The sequence below is a fragment of the Mesocricetus auratus genome, unplaced genomic scaffold (genome assembly GCF_017639785.1).
Source record: "Mesocricetus auratus isolate SY011 unplaced genomic scaffold, BCM_Maur_2.0 Super-Scaffold_100015, whole genome shotgun sequence".
NCBI classification, from domain to species: domain Eukaryota; kingdom Metazoa; phylum Chordata; class Mammalia; order Rodentia; family Cricetidae; genus Mesocricetus; species Mesocricetus auratus.
In genome coordinates, this window is record NW_024429198.1 from 20,446,607 (window position 1) to 20,468,568 (window position 21,962).

Genomic DNA, 21,962 nt, shown 5'->3' on the forward strand with positions numbered 1-21,962 from the left:
TGACAAAACCATGGACTCAACTGTTGCCAAAACTTACAGTTCTTAAAAGAGCCTATGTTGAGTGGACATTCCACACACCAAAGGGGAAAGATAAAGTGCTTGTTTGTGCTCTGTACTATGTTCAGTCACTAAATAAAGCCTCTCGAGGTGGAACCTCTTTGGACTGGGTCTCAATGGATGAGGAGAAGTTAGTTTGGGATTTAAAGGAAAGAAGATGCCATGAAGAAGCAATCATAGTGTGGTCAGTTTTCTGGGTGGTATGTGGAGAAGTGCTCAGTAGAATAGTATGACTAATACGCATTGTATGAAGGAAGGAACTGGAGAAAGGGAAATCCAGAAACTAAGCAGTAGCTTTATATGGTAGACAAATGAATTACAGCTTTATCTTCCAACCCATCACTTCGGGAAAGGTGTACCATAGAATAGGAGTATAAAGTAGGACTCCAATTTGCTTTCTCTTTTGCTTGTTTGTTTTTAAAGAACTCTGTTCATATTTGTTAAAAAATGTTACATGTAATCAAAACAGCAGAGTTACAACTATTACAATTGTATTCATAGCTTCTGATATCCAGTTAAAATAAACAGAAATATACAACTCTAATTTTTACCAGAAATGAGACAAAGAATGATTCTGAACAATATTTAAATGCTAAGGAAACATGAATTGGAACACAGTATTAGAAGTGGGGATCATTGGAAGATTTTCTGAGAAGCTTTCAGTCTATTCAATCTGATTTACAAAACCCCAGAGCAGTGACAACCAAGGAGAAAAACAAGGCCCATGTGTATCAGGTTAGCTCCAGATGGGGTCAGGAGATCCAGGAACTAGGGAATGTAATTTAGAGATGATTAACAATATAGAGAATTTGATTTAGCTCATGTGCTTTTGAGTTTTCACTCATGAGAAGCTACCACTAGACTCCATCACAGTGGCCAAGTTCTATCACCAGGAAGGAATGAAAAATAATGAAGGACTAAAACAGTCACATGTTGATGGTACAAAAAGAAATATAACCGAAAACAACAGTGAGTACTCATATAATAAAAGAAAGGTTTCTATTTAAAGTAATCAGAAATACATGCAGAATATTTGGGATGGTACCCTTAATACATCAAATGAGCTCCCATAGAAACATCATAGGCTGCATAGTAGTAGTTGTTTAATTAAACAAATGTATGAGTAGTAGTAAGAAAGATGCCTTCAGAAACAAGGGAAGTAATACATGGTGCATAGAAAAAAACATAGCAGAAGTGTAGTTTCATGTTGCCTGATACCCTAAAAATGGAATAGCCAGAACAAAACCACAACCAACATTTTAAATCTGGAAATAGAATGATCTGATCACTTATATGAACTTGAAATGACAAACAGAAGCAATTAATCAGATTTCCCAGGCCTCTGAAAAGAAAAAAATAAACTTTAAAGTAAAAAAAATTTGCTAAAAATGAAGATGACACAAGATCTTTTTTATGATTCACAAATGATAAGCTATATTCTGTCCACTGTTAATTTCAGATAACTCCCAACCCAGAAAAAGCACTATGTAACATTTTAGCCAATATATAGGAAATCTGATTCTTGCAGCTCATCTGTAGGTAACGCATTCCCAATTAACATAAAGTTAAATAAAAGAACATTGTGGAGGTAAATCCCACTTTGAATCAGTTGCCTTTTTAGGGAGTTAATATAGGATTCCACTCTAGGTACTGTGGTTTATGCATTATTCATCTGACTGCTGATCTCTACCTTGTGTTCTAAATGAATTGTGACAGACCAGCTTGTTGCAATTGAAGAAGGTAAATGAGAAATTCTATACTATCAGGTTTACTGGTATGGGAAGCTGGCCACAGTTGTGCATGTAGCATCTGTATTCCGGGGGTCTTTCTATAGGTTAGTCTTGGAATCTTAAAACTCTATATGGAAAAAAAATTCAGTAAATTTAACTTTTTGTTAACATAAGGCAAAAGTAAAACCTCAAACAGATGACAACATATCAGAACCACCTGAGATGATTATCAGTTACATTTTTGTGGTTGGGAGATATTGACCTGAATGCTAACACAATGGTAAGGGTGGAAGGGTTGTGTTATAGCTTTGAAATAAAACAATCAGCCACCAGCCCCCTCTATGGTTAAAACCAAAAACTTTTAACGTAAACAGTGAAATTCCAAACCTTGGGAGTTATGATAATGAACTCTGTGGATTGGAACTCTTCCCACAAGTAAGGGGGTAGTTTGAATTTTATGATTTATGAACAGAAACCATGTACCCAACTGTATTAGATTAGCAAGGTACAATTCAACCATATTTAAAGCATTGTTTTGAAAGTTGGGATTGTTGTCAGTGTCTTTGCTTAATGATCCTGATCTCCTTGCAACATCCTTTTGACACTTACTATTTAAACTTTTCTCTCACAGTACTACTTTGTGCATATTCTTTTCCCCCCAACTCCACTTAGATTCTCCCCACCTTCCGACCCACACAACTTCTTGTTCTTTCTCTCTCTTTTCTTCAGGACATAAAGTCCAACACCTAACCAAGAATCTATTTACAACTGATACCTGTTGCAAAAGGTAAAATTAATTTTCATCAATGGAGTGTCACTGGGTATATAAGCCACATTCTAGGGAAGAATGGGAGGGAGAGGGAACTGGTATTGACATGTAAAAGAAGCTTGTTTCTAACTTAAATTAAAAATGGTGGAAAATCTAGAAGAAAACATTAGGGAAGCAAGTGTAATAGCAGCAATCTAGTGCATGTACCAAATATTTTTCCAAGCATCTTTTAAAACATTTTATCTGCTGGGCATTGGTGGTGCACGCCTTTAATCCCAGCACTCAGGAGACAGAGGAAAGCAGATCTCTGTGAGTTCGAGACCAGCCTGGTCTACAGACAGAGTTCCAGGACAACCTCCAAAACAATACAGAGAAACCCAGTTTCGAAAAAACAACAAAAAATTTATCTTTATATATAAAAAAGATCATTACAGCTTATCTATAATCTCAGATATTCATGAGGCAGAGGCAGGAAAATGTCAAATTCAAAGTCTGTCTGGGCTCCATAGTGAGTTCAAGGCCAGTTTGTTATATTTAGAGTAATCCTGCTCCAAACCAAACCAAAATTCAAAAGAAAGAAAATGCAGAGTAGTCATCAATGAAGTCATATATACACTACCAACAAATATGTACTTAGCATGTTGTATGTACATGCATGTATGCAATATTTGTGAGTGTATATGTATATATATTTGTTCGAATACAAACACACATATATGCAGTTAACAATAATAATCAAGGAAAAAATGCCATCAAATTGAATAGGGTAGCACATGAGAGTGGTTTAAAGGAGAAGGAAAGAGGGGGAGTTATGTAACTCTATTTTACTCAAAAATATTTAGAAGAGACAATAATTTTTAATTAAGAGGCAAGTAAGGAAAGGAGGATGAATTAAAGAAGGGAAGAGAGGGGGGAAGCAGAGAAGCACAAAGGAAGCAAGTTAATTTCTTGTATTGAACATGCACAAATTTTCTTTAGTAAATATTACAAAAAATAAGGTGTAAAATAGTTACATGGCATATATGTTTTGTATTTTAAGAAATTTAGAGATAAATTACAATACTGGAAATTGTGAAATCTCTGTTGTTTCATATAAGGAACTTCAACATTGTTTGATTGTGCTGTCCTTGGGTGTCTTGGAATGAATCCCCAGGTATGATTCCAGTATGAAATGTCTCTACCGGTTCAGGTGTTAAAGTTCAGATCCTTAGATGGTGGCACTGTTTTTGGGGTTGGTAGACAAGTAAAGAGGTTAGGAATTGTGGGAAGACAGGGGTCTCTAGTTAGCATTCTGCAATGTTACACCTGACCCATGGTTATCCCACTCTCTTTCCTATGGACAATGAGGGAAGAACTCATCTGCCTTGAGTTCTTCTAGCCATGGCAGTCTGTCCAAACAAGCATGAGCTGAACATTCCAAAATATGAATCCAAGTAAATTATCTCTTCTTTCAGTGTCCTCCTAAGTATTAGGAAACAGTAATGATGAAAGTACACAGAGGAGATAAGAGAGATAACTTTCAAATTGTTCACCAGTTGCTGTCTTCTGCCTGCCTGCCTTCCTTTCTTCCTTTCTTTCTTCCTTCCTTCCTTCCTTCCTTCCTTCCTTTCTTTCTTTCTTTCTTTCTTTCTTTCTTTCTTTCTTTCTTTCTTCTAACCTCAAACACCTTAGAAGGTCCAAATACACTCAACTGCCTTTCAGCATTTCCCTCAAATCATGCTTTCAATTTCCTGGAAAATGTGGAGTCACCATCAAATGAGGCCATCAAAACATTTTACAAATATATAAAATAAGAGAGGTAGACAAGAGACAAGAATTAAATTTAGAAAAATAAATTTAAAAATCTTTACTGACTTTATAGTCTCATATTTTAAAAGACTTCATAGGTTGTTCTTTCCAGCATAAAAATTTCCTACAAAAACAGAATTATCTTTAGAAATGAAATGGAAACACTGTTAGCATATCTAATTTTAAACAGGAGGGAAAGGAGAGGCAATATGGGCCAAAGTGTTTCAGCCACATAAAAACAAACATTGAGGACTTTTTGAAGAGTTAAGGGTCTTCAAAATGATAGTTCTTCTAAGATATTCATTACTTAAGTTCCCTGAAGAAACTCATTTAGAGACATTAAATGTCTCAGTAAATATCCTGTGTGATTGCAGTTTTAACCAGTGTACATGACGACCTGGGGAGTGAATCTGTAGGCTTTCTCTTTCCCTAAAAGGAAGATAGAATAAAGAAGAGGTTTCTTTTTAACATAGTCCAGAGTGAAGTCATGACATGCAGTGGCGCTACTTACAGTTCCCAACTGAGACTGAGTGTTAGATCTCTTCCCACCAAAAACAGTTTCACACCTGCTTTAGACAACTCTTACTTGACATTCTTTTGTTAGTGAGATGTTTTTTAACCCAGTGTTTTCAAAAAGCTATGCATTTCCTTCTGACCATATCCCCATGAATATATCAGATCTGTTTTCATTCTGATCCCAGAATCACAGCTAGATTATCACAATTTGGGATCAATAAAATATTTCTTTATGTATTTTTCTTGCTGTTCCTATTCATCATTGGCCTTCTAAATTGCATCGTGGTTGACATGATATCCAAAATATTGGGTTTTTTTGACACTGGTAGCTGTCATGGTACTTGACAATGAGGGTTTTACTAGCAATAAGAACTCATCCAGAGTGGAACTACTTCCATATAGAACACAAAGTTAGAGTCAGAGACCATTAATCAGAAGCCCCCCTAAAATGAAGAATATTTATTAATTTACATTGGTACCTACTTTGCAAAAGATAACACCCAGCTTTTTAACTAGTACTTCTAATGGAAGAGAAGATTAAATGTAGAAACCTGAGCAACAGTTTTTGGAAAAGTACTCCAAGAAAAAGACTCAAGAGTGAAATTCTATTGAAAGTGGAATGGCCGTTTAATTGGTGTCAAATGTATTATCTGGAAGTAAAAGCACTTAGCTGCAGAGCTTAAGGGTGAGTATATAGAGATGGCACGACTTTTGCAGACTCTTTCCATACCTGTTCCAGGATATGAGAACACATGGGCTGTAGTCCAAATTGAGCTAAGTACAACTAGGGTGGGATGGAGCATGGAATATTTAGTTGCCTGGACTCCAGGCCACCCATTCTCATGAAATAATCAAAACAGACCTAACAGATGGCATTAAAGAATAACTGAATGAGAAATCAAAGTTACCCAAAGCCCATGAAGCTCTATATTGGAGTAAGGTCCGAAGGTCGAATTGAACCGATTATGACTGCTTAGAGGAAATAACTAACTGGAAAGCTCTGCTATGTGTAACATCTTCAGACAAATAGAAAGTCTTAGCTGTGCTGATGGAAAAATTAGAGGAAGCAGTTAAGTGGCATAATATCAAGAAGAGTTCAGGAGTCACAGCATGAATGGAACTCTCAGTCAAATTTATCTGTTTATCATTTATTTGTAGTGTGGGGTCTGGAGCCCAGCACCTCTCATGTGCAACACAAGTGCTTTACCATTGACCAACATTCCCAGGATGAGACTTTTCATTTTAAATATTTATTTTATTTTTAACGATGCATGTGTGTCTGTGTGGGTTTGTGTATATGAGGGCCGGCACCTAGAGCCAGGGGTATAGGATCCTCTAAAGCTGAAATTACATGTTCTTGTCAGCTGCTTGACATGGGTTCTAGGAAGTGACATCAGATCCTTGGGAACAGCAGCAAGTGCTCTTCACTATGATTCCTTTCCAGCCCCAAAACTTGTGATTTTTAAATGGAAGCGATGAAACAAAGTGTACAGAGACTCATTCATACTGCCAATGACTAAATCAGAAATTGGGTTAGCTATTTTTATTTCCACATGAAATGTCTTGGCAAGATTCAAATGGAAAGGTCTTGCTTTGGGCTCTTATGTAAACTGGTTTTCTGACACAGCAGGTAACTCTGCATTTAACTAAAACTCATAGTATCAATCTACTTGAGCAACAGTCTTCAAAACAACACCAGACCATTATTGCACCTATGCTGTATTGTCCCCACTACATACAGTCTCTGCTGGGTTATGTTGGATCCCACGACAGAGGAAAAACAGACCAGGTCAAACCAAGTGCCATCTCTTAAAGCATCCCCTGGAATGGCATATAGCCTCCTCTCACCACTACTCACTGGGAAAAGTGATATGACAAGCATGACAACAAATATGTACAATTCTCATGGGGCCCATGACAGTAGCACCATGATATAAACCTAGAATATGAGCTGGATTTTTGGAGCCCATTCCCTATGGTGGGATGCCATGTTCAACCTTAATGCATGGGAGAGAGGCTTGGCCCTGCCCCAACCTATTGTGCCAGACTTTGTTGACTCCTTATGAGAGCCCTTACCTGTGAGGAGGAGTTGACCAGGGATGGGCTGTGGGGGAGGTAAAGGGGGGAGGAGTGGAGGAGTAGAGGAGGGATAACTGTAGATGGAATGTTAAATGAAATTTATAAGAATAAATACATTAGATAAAAATTTTTAAAAATTTTAAAAAGATATGCAACTCTCCCTGAAGAAAGGTAAACAAGTGTTTGTGAACATTAGTGCAATTTTCAACAATACAAGTTCCTTTTAAGAGAGCTATTTTTTTGCTTAGGTGGGCATTTCTCAAGAACATTTGCAATTTAAATTTGAATGTAGATCATGCAAAGAATTATAGATGATAGGTAGAAAGAAGGACTAACATGCCAACTATTGCTCCATAACACTCTGACATATGGAAGAACTGACAGACTAACAAATTGAAGAAATTATAGATCTCCCATCTTGTAATTACTTGATTGGATTTGAAATGAGAGAAGTAATACTCTACATAGCACATGAAGCTGCATTTCATCATAGGAAATGCTGCAAAATTAAAAAAAAAAGTCTATCTAGGCATGGTATTTCATGGTAGTAATACCAGGATTTGGGAGGCAGAGATCAATAAATCAAGACTTCTGAGTGACACTGGGCTACATGGTACAAGACCTGACTGCTACATGAGACCTTGTCTCAAGGAGAAACTGAGACAGAAGGAGGAGAACAATGATGACTAAGATGAAAAAGGAGGAGGACGAGAAAGAAGAAGAAAAGGAAGAAGAAGAGGAAGAGGAAGAAGAGGAAGAGGAAGAAGAAGAGGAAGAAGAAGAGGAAGAAGAAGAGGAAGAAGAAGAAGAGGAAGAAGAAGAAGAAGAAGAAGAAGAAGAAGAAGAAGAAGAAGAAGAAGAAGAAGAAGAAGAAGAAGAAGAAGAAGAAGAAGAAGAAGAAGGAATCAGTGGAGTAGGAAGGAAGGAGAGGAGAGGGAGGGAGCTGGAGGGCAATAGAGAGGAGGAAAGAGATGAGAGAATGAAAGAAAGGGGAGATGATGGGGGAAGAGAGGAGAGGTGAAATGAACAGAGAAGAGACAAGATTGAGATATTGAGGGTGCAGGGATCAGTGCTATAGTCATGGATAAGCTGCCCTTACTTCACTTATACTCAGGTAAGAAACAAACTAAGTAAGACACACCTAAAAATAGGACATGAAAGTGGAGGAGTTGCTGGTGGAGAAGGATGCCAATAGGAGAAGAGTGGGGATAGGGTGATGTGAAAATGTAATAAGGGATTAAAACTACTACAAATCAATATATAAATGCATGAAATTATCAGATAGGAATGTTGGAAAATAAGGAATAAATTTATAATCATTTAAAAATTATTCTATCACACCCCAAGTTCTACCAAGCAGATTCTCAGATTACAGAAAGTGTCTTAAAGCACAGTGCAGTGTCCACACTGTCTTTAATATCCCAATTTGGTTGCCAGAAGTTGGTGTTATGTCAACAAATGCAAAGTAGTAACCATTCCATTAACAATGGACTTGTTTGCTTTCTTGTGATTTTATGGAAGGCTAAAGAAATAAGTTGGCTGACTACTTTTGCAAACCTTTGAAAAAACCTGACAGGTGCTTTGGCCCACTCAAAGAGTTTGTGCTTTGTAAATTCTTTCCACAGATCCTGGATTTGATTCAAGGACTAATAGTACTTATAATTATTCAGCTTTTACAAATTAAAAGCAGAAAAAGGAAGAGTAAGAGAGGAAGGAGTTACTCTACAGTGTTTATGGAGGTGAGAAGAATAAAGTTATGTGTCTTTGGTAGTTTGGTCTCTCAGAATATTCTTGCTGATGAACATGACATTCATTCTCCGAAGGAATCAGAACAGAGAAAACTCTGTTAGCAAATGCTCCACCTCACAAAGGGCAGTGTCTTGAGTGGAAGAGGCACAGAGGTACTGAACGCACTACTGCAAGTTTTCCCACAACCATTTAGTTTATAAGAGCCACTGTGCCAAATGTAAACAACACTGAAATATTTAAAGTCAAGTTTATACTCTCTCCCTTTCACATCTAATAGCTTCATAATGCAAGCACCATTAATAATTTGGTATGTATCATCTGTAGTACTTACTTTGCTTCTAAAAGTAAGCTGACACATGCTCTATGGTCGTTTGTTGAAGGCAAATATCATTTGTGGTCTTCATTTGTCTAAGAAATTGCATCAAATCTGCTTTAACAGTGCTATGGAAGTCTGGATTCTGGGAATAATTCTTTTTTTTTTGTTACACCATTGTTCTCCATATGAGAGTTATTTCCAGATGTTTCACATTCTAGTTAAACCTTCAAAAAAAAACAGCCTCATACACACACACACACACACACACACACACACACACACACACATATATATATATGTATGTATATATATATATCATGTATGTTTCATTTTTTTAAAAATGTATGTGTCTGAGTGCTTTGCTTGCAGGTATGTTTGTGCACCACATGTGTGTCTGGTGCCTACAGAGGTAAGAATAGGGAATTGGGTCCCCTGTAACTGAAGTAACTGGATAGACAGCTGTGAGCCACCATATGATTGCTGGGGACTGAACCCAAATCCTGTGCAAGAGCAACGACTTCTACTTATCACCTTCTAAACCATCTTTCCAGCCCTCAATTTTGTAAATCCTTGAATTTTGTCTTTGGATAAACTCTTCTGAAAGAAAAGGAAGATGCATGAATACACACATTTTAATAGTAAAAAGCATTACTGGGTCACAGTTTCCCAAAGCTTTACATCCCCCATCAACATGGTATCCACAAAAAGGCATGCCCATCCCCACCCCCAATGATGAGGCAAGCAGAAGAGATGGCCCTGAGGTCATAAGAGGGTAGAGCTTCCCCTGTTCCCTACTCGCTGCAGGTTATCCTAAATTCCATGTTGCAATATGGTTAACAATTTCAAAAAGTGTTAATAACATAACAAAGAAAATCATAAATTACAACTTCCAAAGATTGCAGGTGCAGGCCTCAGCTGTTGCTACCTGACAGTATTCTCAGCTTTCCTTTGGTGGCCCCTCCTGGGAGTCTGTACATTCCATGGAATTTCCATAAGGGTCATGAAGATGTTAAGTCACAATCAATGGATATTAAAGAGGCCAAATATGGCCCCAGAACATTTGCAACACCCAAACCTCTGCACATCAGCCTCTATAGCTGCAGTTTCTTTCCAGGAATTCTTGTTTGCAACAGTATAAGAATAGCTCTCTTCTGACATTCTCATAAGGCTGAGTCTCAGGATATTTTTAGTTTGAACAAATGTGACAGATAAAGCTTTCCACTTTATTGTTTTCCTAGTTATCTAGGAGGCTGTGTTCTTTTTGTTTGCATTTTTCCCCCAGTACACTGCCCATTATACTATTTGCATATTTTCCTCTGGTTGCTTTGACCCTTTGTTATTTAGACTGTAATTATCTTCTCCCAGTCTATCATTTGTCATTCGACCTTTTAGGGGGTGACTCAGAGTTCCTGGGCAAACAGAATTTGCTCCTACCAGTTTAAACAGAAATTAGATTCATGAGGAGCACTCTATAGATCCCAGAAGGTCCAAAGAGAAACAGGAGTTGATCTTTCTGGATGCAACATGATTGCCAGCATCTATGGTAAGCTGCTCCTCCTTCCTCTGGAAAGCCTGGCGTGCTCTCCATGTCAATGGGCTGCCTGGCTCCCGCAGCTGGATGGTTCTCTGTCACTCAGCATAATTGATACTACCAGACATCTCTTTCTTATCATCGGAGATTAGGATAGAGTAGTCTAATGGAAAGACTAAAGCCCCAAGGCTAGCTGCATGAGGGAGCAGGACAGCTACCTTCCATGATCATCCTTAGGAGGCATTTTCCCCAGGCATAGGCATGCATTTGAAAGTCAACCGCCAGTCAGCAATCCTTTGCTGAATGTGCACATTCACTATGTTGCCTTTTAAAAGGGCCTAGCCCCCCTCCCATCCTCCTCTCTCTCTTTCTGTCTCCCTTTCTGTCTGTTGGTTCCTCTCTCTCTGCCCCTCTTTCCTTCCTGCTGCTGCTCAGATCCCCAGAGGCCAGCTCTTTTTATGATCCCTTTCCCTAACAAAAAAACTCTCTACTTGAACCTGGAGAATCTCTGGAAAGTTTTCCACATGTGACCATGAACAGAATCCTTATCATTTCCTATTATAGCTTTTTTTTCTAGCTGTATTTAATTCTACAATATATCAACTATATGGCTTGTGTATCATGTAAGTAATTCTCACAGTGATTTCCAGTAATAATGTAATTGTTTCATGTAACACAAATTTGACAAGTGATAGAAACATTTTAAAGTGAGAGTGTTTGTCTTTCACCACACATATTGCTGTTTCCAGATTGAGGCGTCTTAGACATCCATCCTCCACTGGTTTTAGTCCTCTTCATATTATTTGACTACATGTATGTATATATCCTTGCCACGCATAAAACACCTGTACCCACTATTGACATCCTTTAAAAGTACTACAATTCACATGAAACCACATACAACTTCCTGAAGCTCATTTAAACCAAAACTAAAAATGTAAATCTTTATCAAGCACTGTGAAATTATCCTTCTCTTCACAGAATGCACAGTATTAATTTCTGCTGCAAAGCTAAAATAACTTGGTTGGTTATGAACTCATTAGTAAACAAAGAAAGAAAAAATATATGAAATTATAACAGTATATCAAACAAAAAGTAACTATCAGCATAACTGTACATAAGAATAACCTGATACTACTTCAGAGATGATCACAACAATGTAGAATTTTGGTGAGGCCACTGTCATAAACAAGGGCATGGCAGCTTGGTGAATGGTCTGTACCTATAATCCTGACTCTTAGGAGGGTGAGGCAGCACTATCACTACAAGTATGGGGCCAGCCTATGATACACAATGAGATCAAGGGTAGGCTGAACTACATAGTACACCTCCTCTGGAACATTCCAAAGACAAAAAACTAATGACAAGAAGCAAATAAGACAAAAGAGTACCCAAGACCACACTACTATGGGCTGGGGAAGTCAAATGATCACCGTTGAGGCTATGTGACATTCTGGGCTCTGTGATTCCCTTACCTTCTCAGTGTGTAATTTTCCTAAACTGAATGGTTTAATCTAGTGAGCATTTCAGTTGTTCTCAATTTTCATGTTTCAAGAATCTAAGTTTCAAAAGGGTAAATATGTTACCCAAGACCATGGGAAATGGATAACATGTCTGAACTCACAGAAACAGAACTATTTTAGGTTAATTGAAACCATAATTGCAGACATGATGATTAACCATAGTTAGCTCATAAAGGCATTCAACTATTGTCTGGGTCTTGGTTGGTTGCAACACAACACATGAGATGATGATTAATTTAGCTAAAAGTTGTATTTCTAAGGCAACTGTCATTGACAAAGAGAAGTAGAGCCTTGCTTATGTCCACACTTCTATGAGACTACACAGAATGTTCAATGTGTGGACCACAGCATTTCCTGGGATGGAAAGCTCTAATGGTAAAGCTAATCCAACTCCTTAAACGAGACATTCTACAGAAGACATTGCAAGAGAACACAGTCCAGTTAGCAGCAATGTTCATGCAAGCCATCATTTGAGGAATTTTCAGCATGTGCACAGAAAGAAAGGTAAAAATGATTATACAAAAATTTTGACATGTATTTTTATATTTTAGAGATTTATAAACACAAAACCCACATGCGTATATCTGAATAAAATAGGGCTGGTGGTAGAATTCTATTACATGATGTTTGTCTTCTAAAATGAAATTTTAGCCTCACCAGTCCAAAATTTATCCAACACGCACAGAGAAAACCACTAAAAATGTTGGATAATATCTCCCATAGATCGGCATTTCACCGCACCAAACCAGGCGGCTGTTTTCCTAATCAGGAAGTAACTCTGCTTCAGAAAATAAAACTTTGGGGAATAGTTAGAGGTTTTGAATACTCCAAATAACCTTGAATCCTTCAGAAAGTAAATTCAAGATGAAAATAAGCCATAAGCAATAAACATCAAGAATATTAAAATAGAGAGATTGCTTCCGAATACCCATCACATTCAAAACTGTAAGGGTAGTCTACAGCTGGTGGTGAGCAGTTTGCTAGAAACCTGTTTTGTATTGTATTTCACTTTTTAAATAACTTTTCTTCACAGAGTTAAGAAGCAGGCCACTCTCTTTTAAGTGCATCTCTACACAAGTGGATACCCAGACAGCTTTCTTAGTGATGTAAATGAGCTCATTAAAGACCCTCCTACTTCCATGGCTAGGTAAATAACTGTGAATTGCGAATTTCATCTGGTCTGTTTTGGGACCCATTTAAGAGTAGGCCAAGGAGTTACTCACCCTTGACCTAGACTAAAAACGAATAAACCTTTCTCTGAGAAATAATTGGTTCCACTGGCTATGGGAGGTTAAGTCATTTTAGTTGAGTCTAATTAGTTCACTGTTTGCTTTATTTGACTCAATTGAAGTTAAATGGACATTTGCATGACCACAAACTAGATTTCCATGTGTTGACAGGTTCATTGCCTCTAAATGATGTTTATTAGTTCTCTAAGTTTGAGTCAAAGTCATTAACGCTTTTAGTAATGAATACCATTATGAAGAAAAGTGAAATCACTTTGGACACGCACAGTGAAAGGAAGCTGGAGGTGCTTGTCAATGTTGGCAGCTTCAGTGCAGAGCTACCCTGAGAAAACAACAATATCATTGCAGACATACATGAGGACACGTGGATAAAACAAATGGTTTTCATACCTTTAATTTTTTTTTCAATTAGATATCACACATTTGAGGGGTTTAAGTTGGCTTCATGTTTTATCATCTTTTAGCTGGTCAATGACTTTCAGGTATCTCAGGCCTGGTCCTAAAAGGAACGTGCACATGCATACAAATACCAATAATTGAATGCAATAGATAAAAAAAGAAAGAGAAGATGAAATTGGAAGGTGATATGGGGGGATCTTGAGAGAGTTGGTGGGGTTAGTGGAAATGGAGCCCACCAAAATACCTTGTATACAACTTTGAAATTCTCAAAGAATTAATAAAATGATTTTTTAAAAGAATGCCACATGGCTGAAAGGCAAAGTCAAGTGAGTTGGTTTGGTGATCAGGGGAATCAGGGCCATAAATAAGCTTTTGACACAGGCACCTAAGCATCAACCGCAGTACTCTGAAATCAAACCCTTATTTCCTTGTTGGTGATACAGGTCTGCCATTTCCAATGAAAAACTTAAAACCCAAATCCCTCCACAACACTAGTTCCTGAGCACACAAGGCACACCACAAATGAACATTACAGACAGGAAGACCCCCCCCACACACACACAAACACAGAATGTGAGTACAAAATACAGACATAATAAAAGTACTGTGTGAAATTACCTACAGGCTATTTGTAGTAGGCACATATAAAAAAATAATTTTTTAAAGTTTGGACTTGGTTCCCTAGAGTATCCTCAGAATATTTCATTAAATATGTGGTCAAATCTGAATAAAAATTATGAAATTCAAAACATTTTCAGAACCAACCCTGGCTCTTTGGTAAGGCATAACCAAGCTATAGTGCCTACTTCCAAATCATCCTTAAACAGGCATGAAGATCTCACAACACCGAGGGATGGCCTGTGACTAGAGTGAGCTTCCTAAGCTGTCAGGAAGTATAATAGAAAATGGGAGAATATAATACTGGCAATATTATTCCACAACTCATCTCTTCAATAGATTATTGGTTGATAATTAGGTTGTTCAATACAATAAAACTAGATTTCACTAAATTCAAATAAAAAAGGGTGGTGGGTGGAAGGGTGAAAAGTTAATATGAAGTATAAGCTAAAATCAACAAAACAATGCACCAGAATCACGAATGAATATAAAAGTTTCCTTATTTTCATTAGAACAAATATTTATGGAACATATTGCAATCATACAGATACACATTTATTTTATTTACTATATAACTTATTTTACAACCTCTGATCATCAAAACTCAAAAACTCTAAAACTAAATAATATAGAAGAATAGTGTTTCTCCTTATAGACCCCTCTCCTTACAGTCCTATCCCGAGCCTGCTCACTCTGTATAATCTACATTCAGTGGAAGCTAAATGGAAACATCGTGCTATTATTCCTTGACTTTTTACTATAAATGCACTTTTTTCTTAGACACTGTGAACACATTGACAACTCTTAATTAGCATCACTGCTAGCCCAACAGACCCCAAGATCCTTTTCTTACTGCCTCAATAAAGGATCAATAAATTATTCTATTCCAGAGAGCATGTGATTTCAAAAGATTTTATTCTAATTATATAATATACACATTACACAGTCATTCATTTCTTACTGGACTACTGTTCTAATTAAGTGAGGAATTGTTTATATATGTTAGATTTAAGTGTGTATCAGGCCCAAGTTTTACCCATATTGTCTTCAAACCTGCAGCATCCTTGGTTTTTAAAAGTGATGTCTTTCTTTTATAAAAATTTTACAGGCTTGTATTCATTATGAAAAAAGATGAGTTTCCTAAGGGTATTATCAGCTAAGTATACTATATACTTTGACCATATGTGCACTCATACCCTTTCTATCCATTAATCTACATATTGTAAAAACCTGTACTTTACCTTATATGATCATCTGTATTTGATCTGTATTTATACAAGTGACATAATTTTGTTTACTATGATAGAATAAAAAAATCTATTGTCTAGCTATAGATGTATTCATTATCCATTCATGTTTTTGAAAGACACCTAAATTGACTAAATGACTTGAATCCTGCAAGCAAGAGTGTATCCCTAAGGTGTAATAATGTACAACCCTTCATTTATATACCCAATAGTGTATGGGTATACAATTTATACTTCATCTTTTAGAAACTGTTCATTTTGATTAACCCATTTATCGATGTTTGCATTTAGATTTGTGAGTTCTTTACATCTTCTGGGTATTTATCCTCTGTCAGATATATTGCTACAAATAATTTTCTCACATACACTAGTCTGTGGATTTATTTGTTTCCTTTTCTGGAAGGTATTTTAAATAGCTATCAAAGTCCCTTTTAAATATAAAAATGTCATAAATTAATAGAAATTCATTTTTTGTTATTTGGCATTTGTGTCATGTTTTATAAGCATTGGCACATTAGCTATTAAGATTTTTCTCTTCTAGATATTTTCTTTTTCTTATGTGTGCCACAGTGCCTGTGGAAACATCAGGTGACAACCTCAGTTGCCACTTGTTGGTTTTCACATTCTTTGAGACAGAATCTCTCTTGTTCTTCAGCAGCCAGGATATCTGGCCCATGGGAACCTGGGATTCTCCTAACTCAACCTCCTGCCTCTTGGTGTACATCCTGGATACAGGCATGTATTACCACATCTGGTATTCATATGAGTTGTGGATATCCAAACTTATGTCCTCACATTAGTATGGCATTTCTTTTACCTACTGAATCATTTCTCCAGCCTTAGAACTTTTATCTTGTGTTTTTTTTAAATCAGTTTTATTCTCAGTTCCTGTGTTCTGTCTACAGTCCATTTTGAGTTATCTGTGTCTTAATTTTGTGGCAATGGGGCTTCCCAGTTGCTATTGCATTGATTGCTTTATAGATTATCCTCTCTCCCATTGGGTTAGCTTTTCATATTTGCTAAGAATATCAGTTATACAGCTTTACTTCTGGATTCTGTTCTATCCTACTGATCCATTTCCTACCTTGGCATCAATCCCACACTGCCTGGTTTCCTGCAGCTTTAAATTACACCTTGGAATCAGGCAGAAATCTACATCCATGGACTGAAGGTCAGAATCGGATAAAAACAGGTGTTACCTAGTGAAAATGCCCAAAGGATGTTTCTGGAACACCTTGCATCTTTCCATCTAGAATCAGGGTTTGTCCCTGATGCCTCTGGAGAGCTGATGCATCAAGGATAGCTGGAACCACCGCAATAACAGGGCAGAAGCACCAATAGAGAGACCTGCTAATGTGGAACTCAGACTCTCAGACACGGATTGAAATGAAATTGAAGCAACCAGCTCAGCATCATTCCCCGACACTCCCAACGAGATGACATACGAGCAATAAGCTGTGGTTACACAACTGCATGATTAATGCCTTAAAAACCCAAACCACAAGAACACCTTTAGATAGCTACATACTGCCAGAAACAAATCTACTTGCCTAAGCACACAAATAAGGTGGTTGAGACAGCTTAACTGGGTAGCTCAAAATTTATTCTGCTAAAATATGATACCCTTCTCTGTTCCATTCTAGTCTCAGGGCCTCATAATATCACCAATGCCAGTCCAGTCCCCATGAATTTTTCCCCATCTGCTCTATTGTTCCCTTAATTGGCATAGGGTTCTCTAACTACAAGACCTGTCCTTGTTAAAATACCAAACCAATAATGTACTATTAAAGCAACCAATGAGGAAGGCGTGATAGATTTACAATGTTAAAAAGTATGCTTACTGTGTTTAAAAGAAGAAAATAAATACAGCATGAAAAGAAATGAAAATATGGCCACTTTCCTAAAAGCATAAGAACAATTCTGGCTCCAAAAAGTAGAAATTGACTTGGCTAAGATTCTGATGAGCACAGTCAGAGGCAATAAAAGTTATAGAGTCAGACTTCAAGTGGTCATTTCTCCATAGTTTGAGGGAAAGTTCATTTTAGTTGGAGTATGATTGGAAGTCTTCAACTGGGCATAAGACGAGAAGATTGGAGGCATGGAAAATTACTGTGGCCAGGGCAGCCTGAATGGAAAAATACGTTCCACACAAATGCATTGAGAAGTTCGTCAGAGAGACTATGCTGCGGCAGTGTTGCTTCAATTGGCCAAGTTGGAGCCATGCTGGGGTTTGATCCACTTAGTTCTGTGAATACTGAACAGTTAAGCTGGGGTTTATTTCAGACAGGATACATACACATACACACACACACACACACACACACACACACACACACACACGTGTGCACAAAGTAGCCACAGGAATGTCCCAGAAATATTAAAATACAGAAGTGGCCATGCTATTAGAAGAACAAATGCTTCAGGATATGCCTAGCCCTAGAATTCCAAATCACATCACATATGACTGTATCTTTGGAAGTTTTACACAGTTTTTTACCTGTGCTTTAAATGCATTGGTATCAGTAACACTCATTTGGCTTTATTTACCATTCAGATGCTAATTTTTAAAAGGAGAAGTCATAATAAGATCCCATAAAACTAATAAATTTCACAATCCACTCTTTGCTCTTGAATGACTTCAACATTAATGGAAATACATTTGTCATTCAGTAGTAGATAGCAGTAGAAAAACTAAACCAAGTCCCAGCAGTGGGACCAGCACTTATCCCAGGTGTATGAACTGGCTTTTTGGAGCCCATTACCTATGGTGGGAAACCTTTCTCAGCCTTGATAGTGGGGGAGGGGCTTGGTCCTTTCTGAATTTAGTATGCTAGACTTTCTTGACTCCCCAAGGGAGGTCTCACAGAGAATGGGATGGGGGAGACAGAGGGCAGGAGAAGAGGAGGGAGGGGAAACTGGGGTTGGTATGTAAAATGAAAAAATTTTTTCTAAAAATCAAAAAGGTCACCCCCCTATACAAAAAGGATATAATTATTCAATCCTGTTGTTTTCATGATGCTTTAATTGGTATCACTAAAGCACATCTTAGTGGCAACATTTTATGAACTGTAATAGCACTGGAACATTCCTGGGGAACATACTAGCCTCTATCTCACTTCCAGGCTTTAGAGAGACAACTTGAGAAAGGAGAAAGCAACAGACAACATACTGGTCTCAAAATTCTGATAAGGAAGTTCAGTTGCATGAGTTTAGGTGAAGTGCTTCCAGCTCTCTTTCTCAGTTTATTCTATGTTAAAAATGGAAGAGCCATTGCCTGCTTTTGGTCATATTAATTGTGTTGGTGGAAAGTTTAGCCTTTTTATACCAATAAATAAAGTACCAAGAATTTCCAATAAACATTAATGTTCCATCATTCTCTTTTCCCCTGCCATTAGTCCAAAATAAAACAGGCTTTTCAATGTTCTTCTTTCTTGTACTCTTACAGTTATCTGCTATGGAAAGGAACAAGAATGGAAAGATAAATTATATTAATATACTAATATATTAATGTAACTCTATATTAATACAGTACTAGTAATGCAAACCTCAATTCTTCCTAATACCTCTTTTTTCAACATTGCATTTATTTAGTCATTTAACCTTTCTGCTTACTAGACTTTAGACTTGGCTACTTTTGTCATTTAGATTTAAACGATAACATACTACAGTGGACAGCATGGAATAAGAAATAAGATGTATAATACACAAAATAGAACAGTAGTCTTGCTATTTGAGATCTGTGTTTAAATTCATTATGGGGTATTATTTCTTGCTTGGGATTGACATGTACCTCTCCACAATGAAAATGTAGACACCATGCTTATTCTCCATAAGCCATCAGAATTTTATGGAAATCAAATAAAATTTTTGATAAGTAGTCTTACAAATACTAGATGACTGAAAAGGGTTTTTGCTATGTGAGAATAAATAGATACATTGTGGTTTCTGATTCCCTATTCCAATGCTATCTTTATGAAGTTACAACAATGATGTTTAATGTAGAACTTCCACACATCTAAACTGGCCAGAAACAGCATAACAAAATATTAATCACTGCCATTTAACACCTGAGGGATAGACTAAACATGATCCCATCCTGTGGTGTGAAGCCACAGACACCATCAACAGTATCTATGCCAGCTTATCTCCTGGAAAAGTGAAACCCTTCAGAAAGTATAGGCTTGAGCAGTGCACTGTTGGCACCTGCATTTTCCAGGGTACTGGTTAACCATGTATGAGGTGACAATCAGTTGACTGGCAGTAATACAAGAGAATCTCTAAAGTGCTGTAATCCATATGATTTAATCAGTGGGAGTCAAGGCAGTAAAGTTATGATCACCTGGTACCACAGCACTGACATTAAATAGAGAGTCTTAGGAGATTGCAGAACAACAGAATGACTGAAATCAACAACATGGTGTTTAAACATTTCCAGCAACCTCACGGTCCCGAACATCTGAAAACGATTTGAGGGCTGGGATCAGCCAAGGAGAATGTCTAATTTCCACTAATGTAGGAAGGTCTATCCAGGCCTTGCCACAGCCACACAGACAGCAGTTGAGACAGTCTTCAGGGCTGATTCCAGCTAAATCTTCTGAAAATTGTTCCCTGGCATTCTTTCAAGTTCTTCATTTTGGAGCCATACTGTCTGAGTCCAGTTCTTAGGTGACCATTTACTAGATGTATAACTTTAGTCAAGACCACTTTGTCTCACTTCCTTCACCTGTGAATGGAATAATAAAAACACCCCCACATTAGGGTGCTGGTAAATTAAATTGGGGGAAATAAAGAGAATTCCAAAGATAAGCAAACTCCCTATTACATCTTAGTTATGTATATGTACTATTGTGATATCACCTATATATTCACAATTAAATCATTGTAAATTTTCTTTATATTGTGCCAAACACCATACCTTTCATTTGCAGGAAATGCCATACCGGTTCTATTATTCTCACTTTACAAAGAAGCACTAGAGAGGCTGACCAACCATGGTTTCAATGCATCCCCTTCCTCCTTTCAGAGTTACCCACCCCTATTAGGCCTCACTGCCTCCAAGGGTTTCTTAGAAATACCAATGAAGCAATTACCTGTCCATGATGGCTACAAGGGAGAAATCTCTGAATAAGCCAAAATTCCATGCTGGAAAGGAAGACTCAGCAGTTACATTGCCATCTTCAAGGGAACAGTGTGGCCAAGTCATTGCCTTATTGGCAAAACCTTTGTAGAGCTGTTCATAGAATTGAGTCAACTAGGATAATTGCAAAGAAGACAAAGGGTTAAGGAGATACTTTAAAAATGACATAAGAAAATACAAAATAGCTTCCTCATCATGAAGGTCTGCCCAAAGAATTCATCAGCTGGTATGAGAGTGTGATTATAAATAAGAGTCTCTGGTCTAATGAAAAAATGTTCCAAAATCAAAAGCCCACATTTTAAAAAAATGTACTTAAATGGTGGTGAGAACTGCCTCACCTAAACTAGTCTTGGCCCAAGAAAACTACTTATTACTGTGGTGGGTCAACTAGGGACAAAAAGATCAAACAAGCCTCAGGCATGCCAAATAAATACCTGACAACATTTTGACTTTCACTAACTTCTTTGCTGTTGTCCTGGATCCATCCAAAGGTTAGAGATGATAACTAGGTGTCCCATACAATGAGAATTCACCATGGCATCAGTTGCTCTACTGTTTCCTTTCTCTGAGAATACTATACCTTCTCTATCTAAGGCTATGTACTGATGACGACCTATCTCAGTGATTGCATTTAAGTCTATGAAAGCAACCTAGATCACTGAGGCTTCAGGCTTCTTATACACCTCTGAGATGATGAAGTTTAGTCTCCTGGGCTAGGGATGTCCTTCAGGTGGTAGCATACACAAAGACCTAGGAGCCATCTTTGGCACATAAACCAGGCATGGTAGTTCATATCTGCAATCCAAAACTCAGGAGGCAGAAGCAGAAAAGCAGAAGTGCAAGCTCATCCTGATGCCAGTCTTGGGCTACATGAAGCTTCATCAAAGTAGGAGGGAGGAGGGAAGGTGAGAGGTAGGGAAGGTGGGAGGGAGAGAAGGAGGGAGGGAGGGAAGGAGAAGGGAAGGTGGTAGGGAGGGTGGGACGGAAGGAAAGGAGGGAGGAGGGAAGGTGGGAGGGAGGGGAAAGTGGAAGGGAGGGTGGGAGGGAAGAAAAGACGGAGGGAGGGAAGGTGGGAGGGAGGGAAGGAAAGCAAGATTTAGATTCTTAAAAGCAACAAATCAAACTCAAACCTTCTTAAAACTAAAAGAAAAAGACTCTTCCTCAGAAAGGAAGCAATTCTCCTTTGTTGTGTGGCAGGACAGGATTCATTTCCACTTTAAAAGTTCCTCCCTCAAATAACGACCTAAATAGCAAAC

General features: G+C 37.7%; 1 protein-coding gene across 3 annotated transcripts in view; it reads right to left on the reverse strand.

The window, feature by feature from the left end:
• Fbxl7 (F-box and leucine rich repeat protein 7) overlaps nt 1-21,962 on the reverse strand; it is a 379,760-nt gene that overhangs the window by 190,973 nt on the left and 166,825 nt on the right. The gene's annotated exons all lie outside the window — the stretch shown is intronic.